The following is a 12,843-nucleotide window of genomic DNA, read 5'->3' on the forward strand; positions in this document are numbered from 1 at the left end:
AAGTAAAATGCTCTTCAGCTGAAATGTAAATGTTCTAACAAAGCCCAATGGATGCAAACTTCAAAGACCTGTTCAAACTTAGATGGAGGTGTGACTCTAAATAGCAGTGGTAATTAATCACTGCAACAGCTAAATGCTGTGGATTCCCTGCCACTTAAAGCCCTTATAAAGGCATCTGTGCTTGATTTAAAGAGGTGTTACAGTGTAAATGGAAAGAAAGGGATTGATACAAATTAGTAGGTGAGAGACAAGACATTAGATTAAATGAGAAGTTCACAGGCGGCATCAATGGTGATGCGAAATCTGCTTCGAAATGGCATGTGAACGTTTCCAGGACAGGGTAATGTCACCTGCTGCACATGCTCAGGTTGCAACTAGAGCCAGTATAACCTACTATATCAACATGGCCAGTGATGGTGACAGGTAAAATAAATTTAGGAATCCACAAATCAAATCATCATCATCATCATCATCTTCTTCATTATCAACATCCCTTCAGCCATTAAAATACCTTAATCACCTTAGCTACAGTTTAGCTAATTAATTGATTGGAGATTATCTGGCCCAGTAATCTTGGTCACTTAAAGACATGTCATGAAGATAGCAAAAAGGGGGGGGGGCAGGTGAGGGATATAAAAAAAAAAAAAAAGAGAGAGAAAAAAAAAGAACCACAGCAGACTGAATCTAAGAAAGGAAACCTAATCTTCAGAGGTAGTTTGTGATACCAGTAGAGGCATATTCTGAAGACTAGATTTGGGCATGAGAAGACCCAAGTCTCTTGTTTCATATTTTGAGATAATGGAAGACTTTTCCTTTTGAAAACATGAAACAGTCTTACATTTATCTATTTTTTATCTTTTTAAAATGGTAAAAGTTGATTAAAATACATGTTCTGTTCAATCTATATTTATTTGGTCCTTTATTTTGACACTTTTTTGTTCCTTCACATAATTTTATGATTGTATTTCTTTTTAAAGCGGGTGAAAATTTAATTTAGAAGTCTTGTAGAGGAGAAGTTTTGACAACCTTTAAAACATCTTTTAGGTGGTTGTTGTTGTTGTTGTGGCTGCTGCTGCTGCTGTTGGGAACATATTTTAAATTGACCTTATCCATAAAAGTGACATTTACATGGCATAATTCAGTGCTATGTAAACTAACCGAATACATGAGGCAACATAGCTATTTAGTACACAACTGTGAGTTGATCTACCCTTCTGAGATCGTATTTAATTCATACAATATTGATGCTGATCTGTAAGAATAAGTTACCCTCATTTACTGTAGCCCACACTATGCATACAGGCAGTTACTATGAAGCGACTGACGTGCTTTAAGTTCAGACCACCAATTATTGTAGTAACTTTTTTTCTTCTAATCACGTCTTTAAACTGGTGAAGTCCCTCAGATGGAGAAAAGTTTCGTTAATCACAGCTCCTAGACTCTGCCACAGCTTTGCCATGTTCTGAGCCTTCGCCTCTGGACAAAATTCCTTGATCTTTTTGTGCAACCATTTCTCAATTTGTAAACCAGGAATAATAATTCATTATTTGCCTCTGTAAGAGTTCTGTGAAGCTTCATCCAACCAATGATAGTAAAGTGCTTGGAGATCTCTGGATGAAAGCTGCTGCATAAATGCATAGCATTATTGCTGGACTAGCAAATGTTATTACTCTTCTAAAAAAAAAAAAAGATATGTAGGTAGAAAATAGCCAATCTCAATATTTATAAAATTTCTGCTTCCCCATAAATACAGAAGGTCCATAATCCTCACTGAAGCTGTTGGTTATTTATCTGCATTTGAATTTTAATGAATAAAAAAGCCATTTTTTTTGTCACAATTCTTACAGCCATGTCTGCCTGCAAAATTCTGCTTTCCATTTCAAAGAGTTTATTTTTTTCTTGACTTTTAGCACTGGGACAAGATTGACTGACAACCTTAGACCTGAAAATCCCACTACTAATCCACAAACTGAAATGGCAAGACAAACTGGTCCTTCTAACCCCACCGCAGTGCTTGAACTGTGCCACAAAGGCAAGGGCCGTGACTGATCCTAGCTGAGAACCTACAAAAGCTGTATTGTGGCTTTGTTGCTTCACATGAAGATGTCCTTTCTGCTAGAATGGAGAATGTGATGCATGAACTCTTGCCTGAATGTCAGAAGAACTAGGGCTCCATTTCTGTTTCTCATGTGGACTTTCTCTGTGCTCTCTCCTGGTACCTCTTGTCCTATCCAGATTTTCTGGTGCATGTCTTCCTTGTCCATCCTGCAGTTTTGACAGGGTAGACACCAAGCTAGGAGCTATCTGCGTCCATTAGGCACATGAGATCAGCTCTACAAAAAACATGCAGCGAGTTTGAGGAAGCTTCGTGCCTTGCTGTATGCATGAACTGCAGTTGATGTGTGCATATGCTATAAAATACACCAATCTCACAGTGCCTGTGTGCCATGTAAGCAGAGAATAACTCCTGTACAGACCTGTGACAACCCTTACACTTCATTTGCATTCACCCTTCTGTAAACAGAAGGATTGACATTTTCCTATAACAGCAGATATTATCCGATTATACCACTGATGTGCTAACGTGGGGCGTCTTACAGTCAGCAAGGGACGTATAAATATCTACACAGACAACAAAAAAGGTATCAAAAATCCATAAAGAAAAAGTAATTGGAGATGAGATTGTGCCTGGCTTCCAAGGAAACTCTTCAGAGGAAGATTTCAGATGCACGTTTCTGACTTCTGGCGACCAGCAGTGTAATGCATCCTGATGTCTCTGCCAGTGACAGACAGTGGGAGCAGCACATATTTTTAGGCAGACATTTCAAAGTAGGTAGCAGGTCCAAATGACACTTACGTAGTCTCTTTTCTCTAGAGTAAATAGCAACACTAGAGGAAATATGGCCAAAAATTAGGGTGGTCTAGGTTTCTGCACAAGGTGAATCCCAGAAGGCTAATCTCTCGCTGGACTGAAGAGATATAATGTCTGCAAAGTCAGAGGACTCTTGCAAAGCTTAATGGCTACCACTCAAATGTGAAATTCACTTGTGCTTCCATTATCTCTTCTCATAACACTCTGTAGTTACAAAGAGAAACAATAATTTCAGCAGATGAAGGTTTGCAGTGTCCCAGTACATATGATAAGTGTTGTCCTCACCACACGGAGGAGTGAAGCACAGAGAGATGAAATGACTTGCTGCAAAACGCGCAGGGAGCCATTGTTCAAGTTGGTTTAAAAACCATGTGCCCTGCTAGCTCATTTTGTGTTTCAATAACCAAAGCACTCTGCTGGCTACAGACCGTAACTGCGTGACTCAGGTTAATATTTGAAGTGCTGCATCTGAGATGAGGACTCTGTACGTGGCATTATTCCTTTCTGGCGAGATCCAGTCCCTTACCTCATGTTCTCTCTGAGTCCAGTGCTATGGAGTGCACTTCAGTCAAGCACAGGATCTATTCCATCAGATGTGCCTTTTCCAAGGATTTCTGCTTCATTTTCTCTTGAAGGGTCTTTATATGCTCCGCACTAAGTCAGTCTTCCTTTTCTTTCTTGCTTGTGTTCAAGGTGTGAGACAGTTTCCCATGCAAAGCTATAGGTGTATCAGAAAATCACTCCTCAAACTGAGCGTGAAGCAGAGAAAGAAAGTTGCTGCTTTTTGAGTTTTGCCGATGATTCGAAGCAGTTTTAATATGTGACAGTTCCACCTACACAGCAGCTCTGCTAGGAGCAAGGCAAAATTCTTGGCACTTGATTTCTTTCTCCTAATGGAAGATGACTACCTAAAAGGGGAAAAAATATCATGGTGATCTTGATTTCTGTTGTGGAAAATAGATCAGATTTAGCTCTTCAAGCACTGTTGTCACTGAAAACTCCGATCTTCAAACCAGAGTGAGAGTAACTGCTGGTGGAACTTGTTGCCTCTTCCCTTTTGCCATTCACATGGCAGTGCTACTCTCTTTGGAAGTCCTCAGTGGGTTTCGAGTACAAACACTAATAGTCGACAGTTACTGCCCAATGGCACCAGTTGTTATACAAGTCTGTGAAGACAATTGTCAGTCCAGAAGATATGTGCCATGCAAAAAGGAAGAGGCCCTGACGCTCCTAGGAGACTGCTGACTTGATGCAGGTGCGCAGATCATTTGTAGGAGTACTCTTCCCACTCTCAGTAACCAAAGAAAGAACTCCACAGTTTTGAGTGTGAAACAATGATTGTATTGGCTGGAGCCATAAAATACCATTTGAGCTCTTTTCTCTTCACCCAGCTGCTTGTGGTCACAAAGTTGGTAGGAATCTCTGTCCCCTTTTGCCAAATGTGGTCAACATTGGCCAACAGGATCCAAAGTGGGCAAGGAGGGACTTGCTGCCTGGCAGAAGGGATGTTACTTCATCTCTTTTCATTGTCTGTATTTGATTTATTTTTCTCTATCCAGAAGCTAAAACAAGGCTCAGTCAAGGTTTCTAAGGGCTACTGTATCATTGTTATTAACAACAGAAAGTGACTTTGAACATGAAGGACTTCCAGAGCTTTGCAATAGCTCTTACATCCAGACTTGCAGAAATCTGTGATGAATAGCAGATGATTGCTCTTTTGGAAGGACTAGGCTTGCTTCAGGTTTAATCAGTAAACAGCTTCTGATTATTTTTTCTCTTCTGTGCATATCCCTTGGTGTTTTTGAGGTGACCGTGGCCTACTGCCTCTTTCACACCATGAACTCGGCCAAATGCACGACACCCTCCTCCACTCACACACGCCCACTGAATTACTCTGGGAAATAAATGCAGCAAACATTGACCTGCAATTCAGAGCTGTCATCCGAGGGTGACCAATGGCTCCTGGAGTTTGTTGGACAGAGAGGCGGAATTTGTCCTTCAGGGACAGTGACCTCTCTTTCCCATGTGAAGAACTAATAATACTTTCCAAACAAGCTGCAATACAGCAAGCAGATGGGCACGTGCAGACAGATTTTACATGCCCTGAGACTCCCCCTCCCTCTCATACGATGAAGAAGATTGAATGGAATGAGTATCTGGCTATTTTGACAAACTGTCGTTGCCTCAATGTTTCAGATAGAACTTCATATTTTCATAGTGTTAGATATGACATTTTTTTCATACCATAAAACAGGGCTGAATTTATGTTATACTGTTTGGAAACATTTCTTGCTAATTCTTTCTTTATACCAGACAGTTAATACATTCCAGCTTTTAGCACTTGGGCAGACAACGGCCATGTATGTGTCTAGCTCCAACAGTGGCATACAGAATATGAAATCCCAAATGGGATCAAATACACGGGCAGGTACAAACACACTGGGCAGTGGCTCCTGATAGGTATGTATCTCCCTCAACATGTGCTATTGCAAATTCACGTAGTCACTGTAGGAGAATAACTGCCTAATAACAAGCCATAAACCACCAAAATCTCAGTGTTTGAACCTCAGCGTCTTGTGCTGCATAAATGATGTCTATGATTTTGCCCAAAAGAGAGACCAAGGGCAGATTCTGTATATAGTGAGGCTGTAGAATGTTTAAGCAATTTGAGATAGTTTCCAGCCCTGTTTTCTCTGATACTCATGGTGGAAGAATTCCAGTTGAGGAGAGTGGATTTCCTGGTAATCCGCAGTGATTCTGCCAACTTTCCAAGAGCACCACAAGATACATCCTTTCAGCAATGCCTTTGCATGAATTTGAACCATTTCTGAGTCACTTACGTCTGATTGTGGTAGCAGAAGGAGGAGGCCTGTTTCTGTAGCCTGCTGTAGACAGTTTGATTTAATGTCTGATTGTATTTAATTTGTGGCAGCAGCCCAGATGCTATGGCCATAGGTGCCTAGAAAATCATTAAGCAAATGCAATAAGACACATGGAAACCTAAATCAGAGCCCAAGGACACCTGCATCCTGAGATATTGTCTCATTGCTCCAGGACATTTGACCTTAGCCTTTATTCCATGGTCACGAGCTTTTAGCAAGTGATTGGAGAGGGACCAGAGAATCGCAGAATGAATGTTTTCTGCAGAAAATGGACTGACCTATTTTTTATGCTAACACTGTGCTTCTTCCTCGAGTTGGAGCTTAAGCTGTGGGTTTTTACACAGCTGTGAGGTGACAGCCTTTACTCCTGGGGTAAAGCTTAACAATGGAAGAATTGTACTTTTTGGGCCGTAGAGGTGGAATTGACCTACAGGTGAAAGGTAAGGTCTTTACTCATGTCGAGCAGCATTTTGCCCCATTGGAAAATATTTTAGAAGGCCTGAAGGCAGAGAAGCACCTCTCAGTGTGAATAGACCAGGGCCTGAAAGAAAGAGCTGTTCTTATTGCTAAGATCTAGGAAACATGGTTGCAAAAGGCTCTCCTGGAAATAAATGGACAAACTAAAATTAGTTTCAAGGAAGCAAATAGAAACATTCAGTTTTGAAAATGTAAGAAACCTCGCGCATTTCAGATTCCAAACATTTCTTTCATCTCAATTTATTTCAGACTGAATCATAGAGCAGAACAGTAAGGAATTAATAATACATACTTTTATTGCCCATTTTTTTTTTTTTTTCCCTCCAAAGTGTCACATGGTTGGAGCTGGAATCTCTGTATCTGCAGGAATATGATGCTAGATTTGAACACTGAAAATCCCGTAAGGTTGACAGATATGCCTCATTTGAGCAGTTTAGACCCTGTTTGTGACATGAAATTGGGGGAAAAAAAAAAACAGAGGCAGGGAGAGAGTATCCACAGGCTGTTTTCTTGGATTAATCAGACTGCTGGGGTCTGCCACAGGGGTTTGGAGGTGTTCCTGAGGATTGCTCTTATTATCGTATCGATTCCTTTCTGCTTTTAATCTGTTTGCTACAAATCAAAAACTCAAGTGGAGTTAGCTCCGTTTCAGTTTTCATCTTTCCTCAATGCCAGACAAATTTGTTTCCAAATGGGAATGAAGACTGACAGGGTTTCTTGCTTTCTCTAAACAGTTTACCCATTTCAGGAAGCAAAAACTTGGGCCTTTCTCAGTTGGAGGTGAAGAGTCCTTCTGGGACAGCAGGTTTTGGTGTGTCTGTGCTGCCACATTCACTCTGGAACTCAGCATCTCACTCAAGCTCAGACTTTTGGGGGACTTGAAGGGCTTGTGCTCTGGCTCAGTTCTGGACTGACCAAATTACTTCTTGGGGTGGAGAAATTAGGCTTTTCATGTGCATGGATAGCAGGGTGAATCTGTTTGAATTTGAGGGTTTTCCTCACAGAGAGGTCGAACATTTTTGGCTCACATGGCAAAGCATGCTGAGGGACAAAAACCAGACACGACCCAGGTACTTTCCACAGGTCAAACTCAATGGTGTGTAAGTTTAAATACATAAATCCAGCAATTTCTGTGACAGGTGTACCTTCTGCTGCATTGGAAACACAGCTGAAGCTGGAGAAATGATTTATTGCGTGTATGGAAGAGGACTAAGCAGAACAGGGAACTGCCTGTTCCCACACAGCCCTTCTTTTCCATAGCAGGGATTGTATCCTATCTAAAGCCCCCAGTTAGGAGCTCACAATCAAATGGGACCTCCTCAGTGCACCAGAAGGAACCAGAAGCATCTATATTGCAAAGGACTAAAGTGACTTTGAAAGGCTCCGTACCACCTGTCAAGGCATCTTCAGCAGAGATTTCCCTGCTGGAATATTTGCTTGTTTGAGGCCTCACCTGTAAAGCCACGTTGCATGTGATATTTCTAGTTAATTCCACGCACCCTGTCCCCCAGTAGAAAGACCAGGAGCACGAACAGGTTAAGGCAGTCAGGTCTTTGCTGGAAGAAGAACGTTTTGAACCGAACCGCTGCAGGGGTCCTGTCACCCGTTGCCCATCTCTAATGGAAGCAGAGACTTAAATACGACTGAGTTAATCTTTGAGGAAAACAGAAAATACTGTAACAATAAAGGTTGTAACATGGTTACAAATGAGAGCTACTGCTCCCCTCTGCATTTTGAATTCCTGGGATAATTCTGCGGAGCTTCATTACCGGAGTATAATTGTGTTATAGAACTCTAAATCACCCTGCTACACTTAACTGGCAATAACATTAAGATAGCGCAGATATTCATTTTAATTAAAACATAGCCTCAAACTATTTCCCTGCTCTAAGAGGCAAAACTTTTTCCTCCTTTTTTTTTTATTTTTTTATTTTTTCCCCCCAACACTAGAAACTTTCATTTGTTCCCAGTGTGTCTCTGCTCACCAGAGGGTCCGGAACCAAAATGCAATTAAGAAACACCTTTCTGCAAGCCACTGCTTTCCTACGAGCTGCTTTGTTTCTGTACGAATGACTCTGCTGCAGGGAGGGGGGTGGTTTTTGTCGGCTCTCCTCAGTGTGACCTGCATCTGTCTAATTCTAGCAGAGCACAGGTGATCTAAACTCAGTATTTTATCTGATTCACGCTAGTTCTAGTTAGCAGCTATATTTCAGAGCAGACCACCTGGACAATCCTTGAAGCCTATAGAGGCTAGCATGACTGGTCAAAGGCCACTAAAGACAAGACACGATATGTTAGCGGTGGCAACGTCACAGCCTTCATTAATAAATGTTGATCTCCATATCAATGCAGCCTATCAACTACCTTAACAGAGAAGGCCCCTCCTAGCCCAGTGTGTATCTAGAAATCAGGAACTGGAGAAATGTGGTTTTGCAGAGGTCTTTTGAAAGAGACAGATGGTCACAAGATGAGCAAATAAGATGTGAATGAGCTGAAATACCTTGAGATACCAGGTGCTGAGATCCCAAAAACACAATGGAAAAATGAGCACAGAGTTGGCATGTGTATGCCTGCTCTACCAAACTGTCCAAATTCTCCCCAGATGTGCAACAATTCTATTCCCAGTTCTCTTTTGCATGTCTGACTCTGGTGATGAGAGAACTTGGTCATGAAGAGGTGCCACTTGAATCATAGAATCATAGAATCATAGAATCATAGAGTCAGAGAGTCATAGAATCATAGAATGGTTAGGGTTGGAAGGGACCTTAAAGATGATCTAGTTCCAACCCCCCTGCCATGGGCAGGGACACCTTCCCCTAGATCAGGTTGCTCAAAGCCTCATCCAACATGGCCTTGAACACCTCCAGGGATGGGGCAGCCACAACTCCTCTGGGCAACCTGTTCCAGTGCCTCACCACCCTCATTTTAAAAAATTTCTTCCTTACATATAATCGAAATCTGCTCTCTTTCAGTCTAAATCTATTGCCCCTAGTTTCAACTCAAGATCTTCTAGTGCAAACATGACCAGTGCAGGTCTTGGCTAAGGTAGAATACAGTTGTATTCTCAAAGATCAGACAAAAACTTTCTCAGCCTGGATCTGCCACCAAGCTGTGCAGGGGCTCATCTTAGCCATGACCTTGGTAAGCAAAGTGGTTTTGCCTTCTGGAGCAATAGTATACACAAGAGCTGGGGGTGGTTGCTGGGTGCCTGTGGTACAGAAGATTCCTCTGTGCCTATCATGACCACTTTCTCTCTTTCAGACCAATGCCTGTGTTTCCACTATATATCTAAACTTGTTTTTATGGTTAAACATCTTCACATTATAATTGGATCAGCTGTAAGAAACCAACAGAAATGAGGAATCAACCAGATACATGTTTCTCATCGAGAGGGGGGATGGGTGGAGAATCATATTGGCTTCATGGAGAGACCTTTAAGTTGGCTTTGAAATATACAGAAAATTGCAGTTTACAAATCTTGAGAGAACCGAGTCTACTTATGTTGTGTTCTCAGTTGCAGAATGAATGCTATTAGAGATGAGAAATGACAATCTTATGATGCCTCAAGGTTTCAATTTCAAACATTTTTAATTTCTCCAATTTAACTTAATTTAAATTTTATTTAGAGGTAATTGGGATGAATTAATATAGTTACAATTATACAGAAATCAATCCATTAATGTCTGGAAAATCTTGTTAATATGGTAGCAATTTCATGGATACAAAACAAAAATCTACCCACTTAAAATAGTCTACATAGTTCAATTTTAGGTAATAATAAAAACTTTCTGAATTTATATATAAAAATCTTTTTGACTCAATAATTGTTCTGGATGATTACTGTTGTTCTTGCAGCCATAGTACCTCACACCAGTAATCATTTTAGCTCAGGGTCGTTCTTTTCATGTATTTTTATCCCCTCAGAGTGTGGTATTCAGGATTTGGACTCCAAAACATTACTTCTATACAGATAAATTAAAAAAGTAACTTAACAATCAGTGGGTTGTAGTACTATTGATTTACCAGTCAATATTGGCAAATAAAATGCCATTGATATATTACTACCATATTATTACAAAAATACCATTGGTATTTTATTCATTGTGAAGATGATCAAAATCAGTAAAGGGTCTGAATTACAGGAATACATGGAACAATTCATCTAAAATGCTAGGAGTTGTGTCCTCTTTCGGTTAGCCTGAGGTTCTCTCTTTGACGTGTTCTCCAGCTCAAGTTAGCATACTTTCTAGGTAGTAGTTTCTGGCAATAGTGGCAAGGTTTATGGAGAAATAATCCATAGGGTCAAATGTACTGTGCTAATTGGTAAGAAAACTGCAAAATTGAAAGAATATAGAGGAAATTTACCTTATGGACTGGAAATGATTGGATATTGTCTGCTTATGAGGAACCCATTTTTATGAAGATGAAAACTCGGTTGACTGCTCAAGGGTAAAGATGCTGTAATGTGTTAAAAATATTAATGAGAATCTTAGAATATATGTTGGGTCCAATTAGGTTAATAATGCATGGAAATTTATCAGAAATGCAAGCATTTAACTAGAAGGCTTCCAAGTAAGAAATTTTGGTCCAGAGAAACTTATAAAGTAGTGCTCAAAACTGCACTCTGTTTTCTTTGAAGTGCCCATCACTTGGCTTTCAGTGACATGTAGCAAGGGTTTGTGAAATGCCAAATATCTCAATTTAAAGTATGCCTGGCATGTATCAGATTTCATAAGAAATAATAAGCAAACCTGATAAGTTTCACTTTGGATGACTATCTAAAACTTTTCCAAACTATCTGAACATCTTATATTAAAAAAAGAGGGCAAGGACTATACATTTTTTAAGTACAGCATTTCTTAAACAATTACTCATCCTTATAGGCATGATGGGAAAAGCACAAAAACTAGCATTTTTGTGAGTATGAGTATGGTTATATGGGCAAATGTGGGTCATTTCAGTAGTTCCTTTTCAGAGAGGAGAAAGACAGGAAAAAAATCTCTTTTATATTTTCCAAAATTCTGTTCAAGCTTCCAGAGGTGTTTGTATCAGCTGTGCAAACTGTTTCTCAAATCAACAGACAATAAGAGAGTCACATTAGAGATACTGAAAAATCAGAATTTCAGTTCCAGTGAAATGATTTCATTCTTCAAAACAAAACCCCACACAGACAAAACCAATCTATTTAGTTTATCACAATAAGTAGAATTTTTCCCATAGAAGCAAAAACACAAATAGATGGTATTTTATTCGTTTGAAAGCAATTGAGCCCAGGGACTAATCAGCTGAGGATGAAATAGAAGAGTAATCATTCTGAAGCAACTGTAATGGAGGAAAAACATTATAACTGTGCCATTTGCTGGGCTAGCCTCCTCTGAGAACTGAAAGTTCAAGGAAATACACTTGCTTGCTCTTTCTTTCTTTCTTTCTTTCTTTCTTTCTTTCTTTCTTTCTTTCTTTTTCTTTCTTTTTTTTTTTTTTTTTTCCAGACATATTGGTTTTGGTAAGTAGATATTTATATGGGAAGAGCCTACTGTATTTTTGAAAACTTCTAATCAGCTCAGCCCACAAATGAATGCTGACTGGCAATTACCTCAGTGTGAAATGAAACCCAAACTGCACTTGGAACTTTTTGAGATTCTGACAAATGTGACTTCTGTGCAAAGGAGAGGATTACAAAATGCATTATGGTTTTAAACACACAAAGTTATAACACTGTGGTAAGCCAGTCATTTCCTGTTGTTGACCACCACCATCTTAAAAAAACCAGTCTTTATGGTTAGTGTGGTTCCAAATACTATTTCACTGATCCCGTTTGTTTTTTTTTCCCTACATCATTTTCCTTCTTCTCCATTCAAAAACTGAGGGATTATGGAGATGGAATGGTATAGAAGCACAGACGCACATCTCTTGACCTGCCTGGGTGACCATGGAAATCATCCTTGTTGAGATGTGGTCATTGCTCAGAGCTCCTGCACTCTTGTTCCCTCTAATACCACTCTTTTGGCCCTTAATAACACTTGAGATGACTCAGTTATTTCCTGGCTCTATTCACAGATCACGGGCCTTGCAGCTACTTTTAGGAGCCCTCTGTTCTTTTTTTAACCATGCTTCACAGCCTGGGAGATGACAAAGTCCCTGTGACTCACAGGAGGACTAGTTCTCCTCATTTTTGTAAGGCTTCTTCCAGGAGAAGCTGATCTCTGCAGCTGGGAGCGGGCATATCAAGATGAGATTAGTCAAAGTATTTACAGGGATCAACCACTTTTTCTAAGTGCAAGACCCCTGCTGAGCTCCAAATGAAAAAAGTAAGCATGTCTGAGCACAGAAATAGACATATACGACCTCAGGATCTCGAATGTTTTGTGTATTTCAATAACCTACTTTCATGAAGAAATATGAACACTGGATTTTTTTTTTTTTATTTTTGAATGAACAATATGGCTGTCTGGAAGCAATATTAATCAATAACTAATTTCATAGTTGGACAACTGTTTTTAATGACTTTGTACTTTTGATGCATTGTTACGAAAGGCTTCGGATCATTCCCATAAGAACTTGTCAAGGAAAGGGCAAATTCATTTACTTGTCATCATGTGAGAGCCAAAAGGC

This window comes from Tauraco erythrolophus, chromosome 22 (genome assembly GCF_009769465.1).
Source record: "Tauraco erythrolophus isolate bTauEry1 chromosome 22, bTauEry1.pri, whole genome shotgun sequence".
NCBI lineage: Eukaryota > Metazoa > Chordata > Aves > Musophagiformes > Musophagidae > Tauraco > Tauraco erythrolophus.